The sequence below is a fragment of the Nycticebus coucang genome, chromosome 12, assembly GCF_027406575.1.
Source record: "Nycticebus coucang isolate mNycCou1 chromosome 12, mNycCou1.pri, whole genome shotgun sequence".
Lineage (NCBI taxonomy): Eukaryota > Metazoa > Chordata > Mammalia > Primates > Lorisidae > Nycticebus > Nycticebus coucang.
The window spans coordinates 56,877,482-56,895,815 of record NC_069791.1 but is presented as its reverse complement, the minus strand read 5'-3'; the positions used below and the strand labels follow the sequence as shown (position 1 = coordinate 56,895,815).

Below are 18,334 nucleotides of genomic sequence, written 5' to 3'. Positions count from 1 at the left end.
TTTCTGCAGGGCTCCCCACCATGCCAAGCATGAAAGTATATACTTAGTCATTGTCTTACTGTTGTTATCTCCTGACAGTGACCTTGAGAAGTGTCTGGAATGAGGACTGTCTTGGTCAGAGGAGGCCATCGAGCCTCAAAGGACTGATGCCTTGTGAGTGGGAAGGTTGGCCTAAGGCTTGTGTTCCGGTCCTGCCTCTGCTCCGTTCACTCTTGAGTGTCCTAAGGCTCATTCATTCTACACATGTTTGAAGGGCTCCTCTGGATCAGGTGCTATTCTAGGCTCTGGATCTGCAAGAGTGAAGAAAAATCCCTGCCCGCAAGAGCTTGTATTTGGTTGAGGAGACAGATAATAAACAATGAAAATCTGGGGTATATTGGGTGGTGGCAAATACTATAGAGGAAAGAGAAGCAAGGAAGAGGGCAAGATGAGCCAGGGGTCAGGGAGTTCAGAGGCCTTACCTAGGAGGTGACATTTAAGGGTGATGGGAAGAAGGTGATGGAGTGAGCCTGTGAGTGTCTGGGGCAGGTGCCTCCCCAGGCAAGAGGTGCAAAGGCCCCGAGAAGGAGAACAGTGAGACTTGTTCTAGCCAGTACTCTAGATGGGATGGTTACAGACTTGATCACATAGGGCCTTGAGGGCTGTCGTAGGGCTGTAGCTTTTTATGGTGGGGAGTTGGGAGTCTCAGATGGATTTGAGCAGAAGAGCTGCGTTGCATTTCAAAAGGGTGGCCTGGCTGCTGGGTGGAGAACCAGCTGAGCAACAGCAGCAGTATTTGTAACTGTCACCCCCCACGTGTTGATTGAGTGCCTGGCGCGGTGTGGACTCTTTTATGTGTACGTCTGGCTTAATCCTCACAGCCACTTTATTGCCATTTTACTTGGGAGGAAGCGGAGCTTCAGAGAAGTTAAACATTTTGTCCATGGCTGCAAAGCTAAAAGGTGGCAGAGCCGGCTGTTAGTTTAGGTCAGCCTGATTCCAAAGTCTGTGCTCTGGACTCCTGCCCCTAGTTCCAGGGGGAAGGGACCCATTGTTTAGGACAACAGTGAGCAAATGTCTGGGTGTGACGGCTAGGCTGACCCTGTGCTGGGGCTTGGCTACTCTCAGGTGTCCTACTGGTCACCGAGGTGGGGATGGCATGGGGAGAAGCCCTCTCTTTTAGCTCACTTGTTTGGTGGAAGGAAAAGTAAATTGCTTCCAGATGAGGGAAGGCTGCTGCGTGGAATTTGCCCTGTCTGTAGACAGCAGCCTCTGTGGACCCGCAGAGCCCTATGTCTTTGTGTTGGGCCCCCCAGACAAGCCTGCTACTAGAGTCCTGAGCTGTCAGCTACTGACTTGGGCGCAGCACCACGAGGCAGGCAGGTGGAGGGCCGCTGCAAGAGAGCCTTCTTCTCCCCCGGGACAGAACCTCCCTTCATTTCTGAGTGAAGTCAGGGCCAAAATGCCCTATCTTATCCCTTTTCTTTCAAGTAGTTCAGATCACTTTCAGAATGTCACGTCCATAATCCTCATATTTATGGCTCCCTGAGGAAGTAGGGAGGATTTTTTCCTTGTCTTTAAGAAATATGCTATAGTACTACGGGGTGGGAAAGCTGGGGTCAGGCACTGAGGCTGGATGGAGCCCGGGCTTGAGTGCAGCTTGCCTTGAGAGGGCCAGGTAGGGAGGAAGTGAGTCAAGGGGAAAACTGGGCCTTCTGGATTTGGGGGTTGTTCCTTTTTTTTTTTTTTGTAGAGACAGAGTCTCACTTTATGGCCCTCGTAGAGTGCCATGGCCTCACACAGCTCACAGCAACCTCCAACTGCTGGGCTTAAGCGATTCTCTTGCCTCAGCCTCCCGAGAAGCTGGGACTACAGGCGCCCGCCACAACGCCCGGCTATTTTTTGGTTGCAGTTTGGCCGGGGCCGGGTTTGAACCCGCCACCCTCGGTATATGGGGCCGGCGCCTTACCGACTGAGCCACAGGCGTCGCCCGGTTGTTCCTTTTCTATTAAGCATGTGCTTTGGTGGGAAACGGGATGGGGTGGGAGCAGAGCTCTCTTCTTTACTTAGTAGTGGTCTTAAGGAGTGAATGTGGCCTTTGGGGGCCCAGGCCCTCTCTGTATAGCTCACCCCCCAATACCTTCTCTCTCTCTCTCTTTCACATACACACACACACACTTTTCATGCTCATGTACACTCTCACACGTGCCACACTCCACGTGTACAGTGCCCACTTTCTACCCTTTCCCCAGCACACGTATAGCATGCACACTCACTCTTGCACACAGGCTTATCATGTGCCTGCTCACACGCTTGCTCTGTTCAGCCTTGCATATGCCCTCTCGTACCCGCAGGGAGGTTCTGGGGTGCACACAGCGCATGTTTGTACCAGCGGCTGGCATGAGAATTTCCGATAGCAGTGGAGTCCCCAGAGTACTGGTGTTTAGCCTGCCACATCCCATGTCTCAGTTTATACCTCTTGTGAAAGAACATGAACTTGGTTCAGTGTTCTCAGATCTGCAGACTGAGAGGTATTGGATCTATAAAACAAGCAAAGGCGGAAACTGGCGGTGTGTCGCAGGGGAGATTCTTAAGAGAGAAGGCAGCCCCTCTGCTGGGCTCCCTGGCTGCATGGTGCCATCCTGGAGCTGAGTTCTCCAGCGCTGAGTGCTCCTCGACCTTGAATGTCTACCATTAGCACAACCAAGACCTTGGCAGCAGAGCTGTGGGGCCCTGGGGAGGGAGGGCGCATTGTTCAGCAGGGCGAAAAAGGATCATTTTGGGAAGGAAGGGCTCTCTGTTAGCTGCTCAGACCCCAGGGGGTTACCAGCCACAGAAGCAAAGCAGACAGGCCCCTGACTTTGTTTCTGTTTCAGAATCCTTGCTGCCTCCACCACTGCAGAGAACAAAATCATGGCAGGGCTGTGGAAACGCAATTAGACTTGAGCCGAGGGCGGCTTCCCCCTGTAGGGAGTAGGGGAGAGGAGACTCTATCTAGAAGTCTGCCTCCATAAATTTGAGTTAGAGTGGTGGAGGGCCTGACTATTACTCGTCCGAGATGGTTTCTTCTGACCTCGAAGTCCAGCAAGTAAAAATCTGCACGAAAACCTGAGGCGTGCCAGGCAGCACTGCAGGGAGCTGGGTGGCCTGGAGACGTATGGTGTCCCCAGCACGTTTGACTATCTGGCCAAGTGACCCTGGGCCTCCATTCCCAGCTCTGGGCTCAGGCTTTCATAGGTGGGTGTGGGGAGAGGGGGGACCATGCCAGGTGACCCCAGGCCAGCCCCCACATCCCGGGTGCCCCTCATCGGTGCTGCAGTGCCTGCCTCTGGTTTGTCGGGCTCCCCCTTTCTGTTTCAGGCATTGGCTTCATGGTGGCTGGTGCCTTATGGGGCTGGCAGGCTACTCTAGGGACTTTAGGTCACACCCAGAGCCAGGCTTTGCCTTAGTGTCCCCATTCTTCATTTCAGATTAGTATTTTATTTATTGTATATCACCTTGTTCTAGAAAAGGTGATTAAACTAAATCCAGTTACCTGCTAATATCACTGGAGCTACTAGAGCATGGATTTGCTCCTGCCTGGCTTGAGTTTCAAATGTCAACTAGGACTTGTTTGTGGTCATTGGACTGATGGATTGTGACAGGTCCCCAAGCCTTTGCACATACTCCTGCTGCCTGGACCCACATTGTGCCGTTTATCTTTACTTATCCTGTGGATTCAGTATAGACGTCACATACGCTGCTCCCCCCTAAGGTCCCCTGCCTCCTCCTCACTCCGCTGGGAGCCTTTGTTCCCATATAGAGGAATCCTACCCGGTCTCTACCCCAGAGCCTAGGGGGTTAGACAGTGGGCAGTCTGGCCTTTACAGAGCAGGGTGATAAAGGGGTAATGCAGTGGACCACGTAGAAGGTACTCTGTTAATATTTGTTGGCCTTGCAAATCTGAAAAAGGTGTTCATTCTATGTTCAAAATATTTACTGGTATTTTGGCTTTGTACAGGATCCAGGCTGGGTTTTTTATTTTTATTATTTTCTTTAATTCCAAGGTACTGTGGAGAAGTCTAATGCCATTCTGATTTTAATCCTTTGTAGGTAGCATGATCCTTCTCTCTGGAGTCCCTCGTGTTCTGTGTAAACAGTCTGCTGTGTCTCTAGTGTTCTGAAATGTCACATACAACGTGCCTTCGTGTGGATTGACTTTCATTTAACATGTTGGGTATTTGATGATCCTTTTAATCTTGAAAGAAATGTTATTTGGTTCTTGGAAATTTTCTTGTTTCCCTGATGAAGCAATTCAAGAAAATTTCTCCCTTTTCTCCTTTCTTTTGAAACTCCTGGAATTTGGATTTTAATCTCCTGGGTTGATCTTATGAGGTCTGAAAATTAAGTTTGCAAACTCATCCTAGAAAAAGGGCTACATACTTCATTGCTGAATACCTCTATGTCACGTTCGAGGTCCTCCCCTTGGGAAGCTTGTGCAACAACACCAGTGCCCGGTCCACCCTTCAAAGCAATTGTGGAACTCGTTTTCTGGAAGGGCATCAGAGTTATCGTTGTATGAGGTCTGACAGTTAAGTCCTCAAATTCATCCTAGAAAAAGTACTACATACTTCATTTCTGAATATCACTACGGTCACCAGATGGCCAAGGGGAGTACTTCAAAGATATCTGTAGTGCTATTCAGCAACGAGGTATGTACCCTGTTTCCCCGAAAATAAGACAGTGTCTTATTTTAAGGTGTGCTCCCAAAGACGCGGTAGGTCTTATTTTCAGGGGACGTCTTATCTTTCCTGTAAGTAGGTCTTATTTTCGGAGGATGTCTTATTTTCGGGGAAACAGGGTAGCACTTTTTCTAGGATGAGTTCATGAACTTAATTGTCAGACCTTGTATAATTTTATTGTCTTTTCTTCTCCCCTCCTTTCTTGGAGATTTCTTGAGCTTTATCTTCCTCCCTTCTATGAAGGTTTTAATTTGAGTTAGCATATTTTTAATTTCTAAGAGATTTTGTGTTTTCTAAATATTCTTCTTTTCATAGCACCCTGTTTTGGTTTTGTGGATACAATATCATCTCTTATTCCTCGGAGGAGATTAATGATAGCTTTATTTTGGAGAGGAAGCATGGTTCTTCACTGTCTGTGTGTATGTGCATGTGTCTATTTTTTTGTCTTTCGTCTGAAGGCTTTCTTTAGATGTGTCATGATCCTTGGAAATCTGCTTACATTTGAGGGAGGCATTAATAAAGTAATTGGAAAGCTCTGTGTCTGTGGTGTGTGTGTGTGGCTTGTGGATTCTGGGCGGGTGATCTGGTTGCTCTGTTTTATTTAGGAACCTAATAAGTTAATCTCCTGGGTACTTTCCTGGTACTCTCCTGAGCTGTTAGGATTTCCTGACTACCTGGAAGATCTAAGACACTCCCTGTGCCCGGGAGCCTGATGGAGGAAGAGTATAAGGTCTCACTTTCTGTACTTAAACCCACCCTGTCTTCCCTGTGTCTGGTTTCCCCTGTCTACAGATGTTGGTGATTCCCACTCTGCAGATGTCCTATCTTACCCTCTCCAAAGAAAGGAAGTCCACTCCTGGGTCTTGTGCTGGTGTGGAGGAGGGACATTTACCAGCTAAGGGGAGAGGGGCAGGGATCTGGGGAGTGGGACTGTTTCTCAAGCAGATATTTAATTTGTCTTCCTGTTTGCAACTCTCCTGTGCTGCCAGTCACTGAGCCTTTGGTGGGGGGCCTCCTTGGTGCTGGTGCTTTGGGATTCAGCTAGCTTGCTTTCTCTTTTCTTTTCCTTCTTTTTTTTTCCTTTTTGTTTCTTTCCTTTTCTTTCTTTCCTCTCCTCCCTTTCCCCTCCTCTCCCCTTCCCTCCCCTTCTCTCCTCTTCCCTTCTTGCCTTCTCTTCCTCCTTTATTTCCTCTCCTCCCCTCCCCTTCCCTCCTCTTTCCTTCCCTTCCTCCTTTCTTTCCTTCTTTTCTTTTGGGTAGAGACAGTCTTACTTTATGGCCCTCGGTAGAGTACTGTGGCATCACACAGCTCACTGCAACCTACAGTTCCTGGGCTTAGGCGATTCTCTTGCCTCAGCCTCCCGAGTACCTGGGACTACAGGTGCCCACCACAATGCCCGGCCACCTTCTTTTCTTTTCTTTTTTTTAGGATCTCTCTCTGTTGCCTAGGCTGGCGTGCAGTGGCATGATCATAGCTCACTGTATGCTCAAATGTCTATGTTTAAGCAACCCTCCTGCCTCAGCCTCCCAACTAGCCGGGACTACAGGGGCACACCATGTTGTCCAGGCTGGCTTCAAACTCCTACTTCAGTTTCCCAAAATTTTACAGGTGTGTACCGACAGATCCAGCCAGGATTCAGCTTTCTTGAGCCTGTTAACATTTGTTCTTCTACCCGCCATTCTCTAAAATCTCGTTGGAATCATCAACTTTTTTGCTCTCTTTGAAATTGCCTTAAAAAGTCTCTTTACTCTTGATTTAGTGAGGTGTCTGGCTAGGTCTTATCTTAGGGAGAGTGTTAGCCAGAACACTGTTGGCACATTTAGTTGTTTTTAACAGCCCGATGGGTATTTTTCTTTAGCCTTCATGGAACCAGGAGTAAAAGTGCGTTTTGTTATGTGTGTTTGTTGTAGGTTCAAACTCTGCTCTGAGGTACTGCAACTCTGCACCTGTCATACAGGCAACTCTCTAATAACATTGTTTCTGGCCAGTGGTGGGGACTTGCTGACTTTTTCCTGATCCTGGTTTATTTTCTCTGGCTGTAGCAAGCCTGTGTCATGTCTCTAATTTTTAAGAAGGAGTTAACTGGGGCGGCGCCTGAGGCTCAAGGAGTAGAGCGCCGGTCCCATATGCCAGAGGTGGCGGGTTCAAACCTAGCACCGGCCAAAAAAAAAAAAAAAAAGGAAGGACTTAACTGAGTCAGAAGAGGAAAGCACCCAGTTTAGAATGGAAGCACCCGCCAGTGCCGGCTGCGCCCACAGCCTTTTGCAGTCGCATGGAGCACTTTGAACACAGTTTCTTGTTGTGTAAAGCCTGTGGTTGGACTGGAGGCATCTAAGGTTTCAGTGTTAAGTCCATTGTCATCCTCTCTTGTTTGTGGCACAACAGTATAAGCTTCTTGTAGAAAAGAACTACTCCCACTTGTGGGGCCCAGAAGGACTTTCTTCCACTGGTCATCTGGATTCCTGTTTTTTATTTTATTTTATTTTATTTATTTATTTTTTACTAAGTCTTTTGTACATAGACCATAAATACATTTATGCCCATTTCAGTGTGTTGATTATTTATACAAATTGGAGTGCTTACATCATACTGACGTCATCTGGATTCTTGTACCCTCTTCAGCCCACAGTTCAAGTCCACTCCCTTCATGAACACTTCTCAGCTGTGGCAGTACCTGCCAGCTTGCTTTTTCTAGCCGCTTTCCTTACTTTTAGTTTGTAGTTGAATATAGAGAAAGGACATAGACCTTGAGTCCTGTTGGTGCCAGGCTTGAATTTCAGCTGTCACTTACTATGAGACCTTGGACAGGTTTCCTCATCTGTTCAAAAGGAACTTGTAATAAAACTATCTGATGGGGTTTATGTGAGGATTAAGTGAGATATGTATTAAAAAAACCTTTCCGTTAATGTGTTACACAAAATAAGTAATAAGCAGAATCGTTGGCGTTTGCCCATATTACCTTATTTACTACAAAATGGGTATGTTTAATATTTTCATTTCCCAAAGAAGAAACTGAGTCATAAAGAAGTCATATGCCACTGGCACAAAAACAGAGACATAGACACTTGGAATCGAATTGAACACCAAGAAATGAAACTAACATCTTACAACCACCTAATCTTTGATAAACCAAACAAGAACTTACCTTGGGGGAAAGACTCCCTATTCAATAAATGGTGTTGGGAGAACTGGATGTCTACATGTAAAAGACTGAAACTGGACCCACACCTTTCCCCACTCACAAAAATTGATTCAAGATGGATAAAGGACTTAAATTTAAGGCATGAAACAATAAAAATCCTCAAAGAAAGCATAGGAAAAACACTGGAAGATATTGGCCTGGGGGAAGACTTCATGAAGAAGACTGCCATGGCAATTGCAACAACATCAAAAATAAACAAATGGGACTTCATTAAACTGAAAAGCTTCTGTACAGCTAAGGACACAATAACCAAAGCAAAGAGACAACCTACACAATGGGAAAGGATATTTGCGTATTTTCAATCAGACAAAAGCTTGATAACCAGGATCTATAGAGAACTCAAATTAATCCACATGAAAAAAGCCAACAATCCCTTATATCAATGGGCAAGAGACATGAATAGAACTTTCTCTAAAGATGACAGACGAATGGCTAACAAACATATGAAAAAATGTTCATCATCTCTATATATTAGAGAAATGCAAATCAAAACAACCCTCAGATATCATCTAACCCCAGTGAGAATGGCCCACATCAGAAAATCTCAAAACTGCAGATGCTGGCGTGGATGTGGAGAGAAGGGAACACTTTTACACTGCTGGTGGGACTGCAAACTAGTACAACCTTTCTGGAAGGAAGTATGGAGAAACCTCAAAGCACTCAACCTAGACCTCCCATTCGATCCTGCAATCCCATTACTGGGCATCTACCCAGAAGGAAAAAAATCCTTTTATCATAAGGACACTTGTACTAGACTGTTTATGGCAGCTCAATTTACCATTGCCAAAATGTGGAAACAGCCTAAATGCCCACCAACCCAGGAATGGATTAACAAGCTGTGGTATATGTATACCATGGAATACTATTCAGCTATTAAAAAAAATGGAGACTTTACATCCTTCGTATTAACCTGGATGGAAGTGGAAGACATTATTCTTAGTAAAGCATCACAAGAATGGAGAAGCATGAATCCTATGTACTCAATCTTGATATGAGGACAATTAATGACAATTAAGTTTATGGGGGGGGAAGCAGAAAGAGGGATGGAGGGAGGAGGGTGGGGCCTTAGTGTGTGTCACACTTTATGGGGGCAAGACATGATTGCAAGAGGGACTTTACCTAACAATTGCAATCAGTGTAACTGGCTTATTGTACCCTCAATGAATCCCCAACAATAAAAAAAAAAAAAAAGAAAGAAAAAAAAAAAAAAAAAAAAAAAGAAGTCATATGCCCAAGGTTGTTGCAGATCAAAGACATTTAGCCTTTACGTTTTCATTAGGTGTTTCGTGTTTACATTTATTTATGAATATTCATTGAGAACTGACTATGTCAAGTTGAAGTGCTGGGAATACAGCAGTGAAAAAAAATGAATTTTCTGCTTATATTCATAAGCTTATATTCTTGTGTGAGAGCCAGTCAAGGAATGGGCAGACATGTGTGTCTCTGGCAGAGAAAAGCGTGAAGGAACCGGGAGGAGGGTAAGGGCAGAGAGTGGTGGGGAGGGAGAGCTTCTCAGGAGGGTACATTTCATGAACACCTCAAAGGATCACCGAGCAGTCCTGATGGATACCTCGGGAAGCACATTCCAGGCATTGGGAACAGCAAGTGCAATTGTGTTCGAATAGCAGGACCTGGCTCTGGTTGGCTCCTTGGGCCATGGTGAGAACTTGAGCTTGTTTCCTCAACTTGCTATTTTTTTCTTTGAGTTAAAAGATGACATCTGTTTTTTCTTTTGCATCCTGTACAATATTGGATAAAGAAAGGGATGGGGACTTTGTTAGGTGATCAATACTCATTTTTGTGTTGATTAATTCTTCCACCTTCCAGTTTTCTTAGGCCTCCTCGCCCGGGGTTTGTGTGCAGTTACACTCTCAGGTGGTTCTCAGCCCCCTTCCCACATTCTCCAGGGACGTGGGCCTGGGGCCGTGACCCCCCTCTGTGATGCTGGCTGCCCTGCAGCCTCATCCTCTAGTCCTTCAACCAGCTGCATGCCCTCCCTCCTTAGGACCTTTGTGGATATGGCTCCCTTCCACTTCTTCAGGTCCACAGTCAAGTTCTTCTGCAAAGAAGCCTTCCCTGACCCCTTGTCTGGGTCAGAACCCCTTATTCTGAGCGCTCACAGGGCTGTAGCTGCTTTTCCTTGTAGCAGCATTTATCTCCATTTATAATTGCGTACTCATCTGTACGATCCTCACTGGGGCATAAACTCCGTGAGGACAGAGGTCCTGACTGTTACTTCTCAGCCCTTTCCCTCCCCTGTGTTTCTGACATCCAGCACAGGGATTGGCAAGTTTTGACTGTAAAGGACCAGATTGTAAGTATTTCAGGCTTCAAAGACCATATGGTCTCTGTTGTGACTGCTCAACTCTGCCCTTGCCGCACCAGAGGGACTGTAGACAATACCTGAATGACTAAGTGTGGCTGTGCTCCAGCAAAATTTATATATGGACATTTATTTATTTAAATTTGCATTTCATGTAATTTCCACGTCATGAAATACTCTGCTTTTGATTTATTTTTCAACCTTATAAAATATAAAAACCATTCTTAGCTTGCAGACTATACAAAAATAGGCAGTGAGTGGGTTGGGTTCCGACCACAGTCTGTTTGCTAACCCTTTGTGTGGGGCAATGCAGGGCTTCTAGCATGTTTTAAATAAATATTGTTGAATGGTGAATGAGATCTTGAACACTGGCAAGAGATGGTGAGCTACTGCCTTCTCTTAATCAACTCCATAACCTCTGACCTTTGCCAGGTTCCCTATAATCTGTTAGCATTAAGATAGCCAGTGGGTTTGCTTTATTGAGATGTAATTTACATACCATAAAGTTTGTCCGTTTAAGGTACATGATTCAGTGGTTTTTCACGTAGTCTCAGTGTGTAACAGTTATCACTGTCAATTTTAGAACATTCTTATCACCCCACAGAAGAAACCCCATTAGCTGTCATTCCCATCCCTTCTCTAATTTTTCTCCCTGCTCTAGATGACCATTAATGTACTTTTTGCTTCAGTGGATTTACTTATTCTGGACATTTCATATAAGTAGAATTATACAATATGTAATCTTTTGTGACTGGCTTATTTCACTTAGCATAATGTTTTCAGGGTTCACCCATGTTGTATCATGGATCAGAATTTCATTCCTTTTTCAGGCTCAATAATATTCCATTATATATGGATAGGCATTTTAGTTATCCTTACCCATTCATCAGACATTTGCAGTATTACCATGCATATGCAAAATACATTACTGAACTCAGGCAAAATGCTGCTATGAACTTTACTGAGGAGTGGAACTGCTGGTTCCAAGCCTTAGCTTGGGCTGCGATAGCAAAGTACCACAGACTGAGAGGCTTACAAGCCACCGAATTTCTGTTGCTTAACAGAAATTTATTTCCCACAGTTCTGGAGGCTGGAAGTCCAAGATCAGGGGACCAGCATGGTTGGGTTCTGATGAGGGCTGTCTTCTGGGTTGTGGACTTACTGTTGTACAGTGGAAAGTGGGTGAGAGAACTCTCTGGAGGTCCCTTTTAAACAGAACCAATCTCATCCAGGAGGGCAGTACCCTCATGACCTAATCACCTTCCAAAAGCCCATCTTCTAAGATCATCACCCGAGGGTAAGAATTTTGGGGGAACATAAACATTGTGTCCGTTACACTGGTTCATGTGGTAACTGTGTGTTGAACCTTAAAGGAACAGCCAGACTGTTTTCCCAAGTGGCTGTACCATTTTGCATTCCCACCAGCAGGGTAAGAGCATTCTAGTTTCTCCACATCCTTGCCAGATGTTATTTACTTAACAACACTTTTTACTGTCTTTTCAGTTGGCTAACTGGTGCTTAAGTTCAAGAGGGTGGGCTGAACTTGAATATTTAGATAAAAGTTTATAGATATTTATAAATCTATAAATACATGTTTATTAGAAAATGTTTGGAAAACAGAACTTGGTACCTGTTAGTGATATCCTTGTTGCATTTGGTCACAGCTTGCCAGCTCTCTCTCTCTTTCCTTTCCTTTTTTTTTGAGACGGTCTCACTCTGTCTCCCTGGGTAGAGTGCCATGATGTCATAGCTCACAGTAACCTCAAACTCTTGGGCTTGAGCAATCCTCTTGCCTTGGCCTCCTGAGTAGCTGGGACTACAGGCATGTGCCACTATATCCAGCTATTTTTTTTTTTTTCTATTTTTTTAGTAGAGACGAGGTCTTGCTCTTGCTTTGGCTGGTCTCAAATTCCTGAGCTCAAGCAATCCACCTGCCTTGGCCTCCCAGAGTAGCCTGCCAGCTCTTTAACAGGTCTGGGAAGACCAGGGCAGCCTCCCCCATAAACTGCACAAGGAATGAGGACTCAGGTGCTGAGGGCTCAGTCTGGGTTGCTGTTGCTCAGCAACTTGACCTTGGCAGGCTGCTAATCCTCTCTCAGCTGCAGTTTTCTCATTGTTAAAAGGGATTTTTTTTTTTTTTTTTTTTTGGTGGGGGACCTGCTATGAGGGAGGCATAGCACCTGGGTTATGGTGAAGATTAGAACCAAGCAGTGCATATGAAGTGCTGAGTATGACGTGGGCACTTGGTAAACACTTAAGGGATGATAAAAACCAGTAGACCCATAAAGACTGAAGGTCACCCAGCTCCTTAGGGCTTGTAATTGTTATAAGGTAGTGACAGACCCTTGGAGGAGGTCCTGGTAGGCTATTCTGTCTACTGGTCCCCCACTCTGGGTTCTGGTCAGGTGGCTAGACTTTGACCATTTTCCCTGAGGAGAGCTGTCCCTCTGGAGCCATCCTTTGGCCGGCCTTTGCCTCCAGGGCCTGGGAGAGCGAGCCTGCTCCTTCGTCCACATGACAACCTGGGAGTATTTGACAACAGCTATCCCTCGCCTCTTCTCTAGTTCCATCAGCTGTTTCTCAGATCACTTCATTTCTAGACCCCAACACCCTGGTTGCCGCCTTTGGACACACTCCAGCTTGTTGTTTCCTGGACTGAGCCTCAGCTTAGAGGTCGATCTGAGGAATGGAATGGCATTCCTGCTGGAGATGCCTACAAACCGAGGGCTAGAAGCCTTCGAGGGTGATAGATCTTCACCTTTACCAGCACCACGGTTTTTTTTTTTTTTTTAATTTTTTTGTCATTTTTAATGCTAGACTTTTTTTTTTTTTTTTTTCAGTTTTTGGCCAGGGCTGGGTTTGAACCCACCACCTCCAGCATATGGGGCTGGTGCCCTACCCCTTTGAGCCACAGTTGCCACCCAAGCACCACGGTTTTATGCAAGAGAATGCTCAGCAGCGTCTTTCTAAATTATGGGAAAAATAAAGTTCCAGTGAAGGCTTGTCTAGTGTCCCCTCTGTTCCGAGCTCAATCTAGGAAGCTTGCACGGAGCCCAGGCTTTCTGCTGGGTGTTGCCAGGGCGACTCATTCTGCTGGAAGGGTTTGCAATTGCAGGGTGTCGAGTTTGACGCCCCGTCACTTCCGATCCTGATAGGGCAGAGTTGTTGATACTTTTTTTGGCTCTATTTTATAAGCTGCAGCAGATTGTGACCAGCGACCCATTTATAAAAAGCACTACAGAGGACAGAACAAGGGAAGGGAGAGGAATCAGTTGGATCATTTATCTGATTTTTGTGTCCTGTCCTAGGGCCTCTTTCATCTGTTGGTGGGAGAAATTCCAGTGCATTTAGCAATCCCTCTGCTGCGGCCCATGGGATAGGAACCTTGTCATTTTGTAATCAGGAGCAGCCTGGAAACCCACAACAGGCACAGATCTGCCCCAAGGCAGGCAGCCGTGGAGGAGCACTCATTCTGGGTATTTCCTACTTCCTTAGGCTGATTTTTTCTGAAAGGCTGTGCCTAATTTTCTCTAACTGTGTTCCAGGCCGATTTGCATAACTTTATTCTTCAGTGGTTAGTTACTCACTCAGAAATTACCCTGTCCATCCGTTCTGGGATTCTGAGTCTGTGGGAACAGAATATCCCAGTAGAATCCTGGCCTCCTTCTCCTACTCTGTCTCACCCGTGACTGGAAGCAAGAGGCAGAGCAAGGACCCGAAGTGTTCTGAATAGGAGGAAGCACCTTGGTGGCAGCAGTTGTCACAGGTCCTGGGACTGTGAGCCTGAGAGTTTGCCTGCCAGCCTGTCACCTCGCAGCCTGGAGGTAGAGGAGGTATGTGTGGGGAGGTGGTTAGCACCAGTCTCAGGGTCCCATCCTGACTCTGCCACTCCCCCATCCTGTGACTGTGGACAGGCAATTTAAGACCCTCTTCTTGTCTGTGAAGTAGGGTCAATAGGGCACCTGTTTTACAAGGTTATTCGAATGTTGGGTGATTTACTATGTAGAGCATTCAGAGCCCTGCCTGGCTTGTGGAAAGTACTGTGTGTCTGGTAGTCGTGGGGATGAGATGATCATGATTGCTCTTTCCTGTGGTATTCCCTGATCCTTAGTTTTTTAAATTTATTTTTATTTTTATTTATTTTATTTATCTTTTTAAGACAGAGTCTCACTATGTCACCCTCGGTAGAGTGCCGTGGTGTCATAGCTCACAGCAACCTCAAACTTTTGTCTTAAGTGATTCTCTTGCCTCAGCCTCCCAAGTAGCTGGGATTACAGGTGCCCACCACAACACCCAGCAATTTTTTTGTAGCAGTTGTCATCGTTGTTGAGCAGGCTGAGGCTGGGTTTGAACCCACCTGCCTCGGTTGTATATGGCTGGCGCTGTAAGCACTGAGCTACGGGTGCTGAGTCAATTTTTTTTTTTTTTTAAATGGAACAAGGGTACCGGTTCCATTTTGGGAAAACTGTCTGGGCTCAGCCTCACCACAGTTTGCAGCCCTTGGCTTTCTTGGCACCCCTGCCTTTCTGCCCAGCAGGTCTTTACCTTGTGAGAAAAGGCCTCGTGCTGACTGCTGGGTAGCAGCAATCTAATTTTCCTGCCTCGGTTTCCTCATCTGTGACCCATGGAAGACATTTTCTCCTCCAGAGTTTGTTCTTTCTGTGCCCCGTCCTCTCCAGAGATGTGAGTAGGGTCAGATGACATGTGTTAAGCCAGGCAGGCAGGCTACGAAGACAGACAGAGCTTTGGTGGACAGTGGGAAGCTGTGGACACAGGACTGAGTTCATCCTGTCTGCAGGAGTCCTGGGGCAGGGTTCGGAGTAGGATGAGGATGGAGCTTAGCATGCCCCTCAGGGTGCTATGAGCAGACCCAACCTCTTGAGCCATACTCTCACAGTGAGGGTAGGTGTGGGATATTGTTTAGAAAGTCAGTCCACAAATGAATATTCTCTGAGCCCCTCAGGATGCTTATAAAGTCACCATGGGAGGCTTAAATGCCAGGAAGATCTCAGTGATGTGAATGACCATCAGTTTCCGCCTTACTGTTCCTGCCTCTCTGGTCCTCCACCAGGCGCCTATTTCAGGGATGAGGAAAACGGACTCAGAGGGCTTCATTGGCTCTCTAAGATCATACCATTTGGAAATGCCAGCTGAGGGATTTAAACTCAAGTCCGGGGGATTCCGAAGTCTGTGCCCTCTCCAGGTGGGAAATCCTGGTTCTGAGCCCCTTGAGGCCTGCAGGAACTCCCAGGTCCCTCCTCTGCCTGCAGCAGCGTTCTTGGCAAATGCGCCATCCTCCAAATGATGTTTGTGCACTTTTTCCTGCAGGACAGTCTCTGTCTCCTCTCCCCACCCTCAGCCCTGCCATTCCTTCCCGGTGGGGTACTTGGGCCATGCCTTTCTCTCCTCCCTTCTCTCAGCTTAGCTCCTGAGATTTGGGGAGAAGGGTGAGTCATTAGCAGGTGAGAGAAACTTGGGCGAAAAGGTGTGGTGACCTTGGGCTTTTGCTAGGAGGTGTAGGGGGTGGCTTGGCAGACTGTGCTGACTGTGGCTCCTGGGGTGTCTCCAGGTAGAAAATGAGGTGGAACTTGGCGACTGAGGAGTGGGGTGAGTGCAGGGCGCCTGGGTCCTTGGGCACATCACTCTCCCTTTCTGGGTCTCAGGGTAATAGGAGGGGTTTGTACCACATGATCCCTGAGGCTCTTTCAGCTGAATTGTTCTAGAACTCAGATGACTTGTTAGGAAATACGTCTCCCAGCTCCTTCCTTCTCCCTTTCCCAGGCTGCCTCTTTGAAGTGGAGGTTTACTTTTCAGTAGTGTTAATTGGAAAACTTTAATATATGCTTTGGAATGAGCAGGAGGAATTCCAAGGCCATAGCTCCCTGAGCCCTCAAGGGTAAAAGGCTTTCCAGTAAGAACAAGTTCAAACAGGGCACAACCTTGAGGTACTCACTCACCTCCGGGGACATGGCTCCGTTCTTTGGAAGGTGGCTGGTTAAATCTGGAAGGACCTACCCCACATGCTGACTAATTGTTACCCTCTCCTGGTGGAAACCCAGGCCCCCTTCAGCCTGGGGACTCTCACCCTGCTGGTGGCCATAGCCTTCCTGCTCAGCGCAGTCCCTCTCTCCTCCAGCTGCACCTGTCTGCGCTCTGGCCCCAGGTGCACTTCGTGTCCTCTGCCCTGCCCACCTTTGCTCAGGCCTTCCCTGCCCTTCCTCCGTTTCTTTCCCTATTGATGTCACCCCTTCCTTTCATGCTCAGTCTCCACTTTCCACCAGTCCACTTTGAGCTAGGGCAGGGAACTGAGCTTACACAAGGTGAACCTGAGTGCAGGGGTGGGGCGGGTGGGGAGAACTGCCAGTGATAGTTGGCTCATGTTGACTGATTCCCTGTCCCCTGCCTGCTATGGGGCTGAGCTCTTCGTGGGAGAGCAAAAATGGGCACACAACATCTCCTTTGGGGGAGCTGCCCATCACGGTGGGGCGACCAGCGCTCATGAGGGACTCTTGCACAGTGGTAGGTGATGAACAATGTCTGTAACCAGGAGAGGCTGCTCAGGTCTGTGGAACTTAGGTGGGACTCAGCCCTACTTGTGCCGACGGCTCCTTTGCAGCCCACGAACCAGCCCCAGGACCTCTCTGAGGATTCCTGTTTTGTAAAGTGAGAAAGTTGGGGCAGATCTTCCTAAAGTCCTTTCCAACTCTGTTTAGTTAACAGTCACCATTTATCAAGTGTTTTTGGTGTGTCCGGTGGTGTGATGTGCTCTCATTTTACAGATGAGGAACCTGAGGTTTAGAGATGAGCAAGTGCAGTGGCCCTTGGGTCCATCCAGGTCTCAGAGGTATTTTGTTTGGGCTGCACTGATGCTATTGTTCATTAGAGCCAACATTTAAACATTGGACAGATGTCTCCAAATTAGGGATTTTGGCTTTTTTAAGTTGGAAGGGCTAGTTACATGGAGGCTGCACTGCCTGATGCCATCTGTTGGCTGGATCTGAGTCTCAGCCCCCACTCCCTGCCAGGCCTGTGCTTCCTGGCCCCTCTGTCTTGGCACAATGGGGATGTGCCTTATACCCAGCTGGCTTCATGGGCTCATGTTTTCCACCTGGCTCCTGCAGGCACTTGAGTTTGCAAACCTTGATCAAGGCTGTGATGAAACTGATGGTCTTTTTGGTCACACAGCTACTAAATGTGAGAGGCAGGATTACAGTTGGGTCTGTCTGACTTTGAGCCATAAAACACCCTCTTGCTCTTCTGAGTTATTTCTAAATCCCAGTAGGGATTTTTGGATCATCTGTCTGAGCCTGGGAGATACAGTTCAAGTCTATAGATAAGGAAGGTGGCAAGAATCCCTCTTTCCTGAGAGGTTTGCGTCTCCATCTCTGTTGGAATGTGCTGTTTCAGTGATGCGGCACCTGCTTACTCATGTTTTAATCCAGGGAAAACTATCTCCTTGCTCTGCAGTATGTCCTTTCTGAATTAATTAAATGTAATTGTTTTTTGTCTACTGGCTGTCTTCTGACCTTGGTTTCCTTTTACTGGCAGGTTGAATCCAGGTGACCCCACATCCCCACTCCTAGGAGAGTTGCCAAGAAGCCACACAAAGAGCTTGCATTTTGCTCCAGGCAAATGGAGGCAGGAAACAGGGATGTCTGTTCAGACTGTTGGATGTGTTGGGGTTGGTCAGGCATCCCTGGGGGACGGGCAGGCAGGATGCTGGGCCTCCCAAACAAGGAGGGGCCTCAAGGGGAGCCCTGGTGGAGGTTGAGGTTTCCTGCTCTTGGTGTCGGTCTGTCCAGCTGCTTCCTCCTGATAGAGTGGCTGGACAATGCCACAGTGACTCAACTCCAGCATCGTCCATGAACAATAGCAGATTTGTCCAGGGTCAGCTAGGGAGCGGTACCTGAGCCTGTCAACCTGCTCCCAGGCTCCTGGCTGGGAGGAGCCAGTGGCACCTTGAATCAGTCCCCTTCTTGCTCTTGATGCCCCAAAGCCCTGTCCTGGTTGGGTTGATTTCAGACTGTTTCTGGCTTCTCTGTAGCTTGTCCTTACCCCTGCTCTGTGCACGGCTAATCTAGACGTTCTGTGGCTCCACACTGACCAGCT

The 18,334-nt window shown here is 47.2% G+C and overlaps 1 protein-coding gene across 6 annotated transcripts in view; it reads left to right on the top strand.

Annotated features, from left to right (window-relative positions):
* TSPAN9 (tetraspanin 9) overlaps positions 1-18,334 on the top strand; it is a 206,202-nt gene that overhangs the window by 24,788 nt on the left and 163,080 nt on the right. Inside the window, exon 1 of one of the 6 annotated variants that reach the window (XM_053555266.1) lies at positions 14,036-14,058. The exons of the other annotated variants lie outside the window; for them this stretch is intronic. The gene's annotated coding sequence lies outside the window, so the exon portion shown is untranslated. Of the gene's footprint in view, positions 1-14,035; positions 14,059-18,334 lie in introns of those variants that run through there. 6 annotated transcript variants of the gene reach the window in all.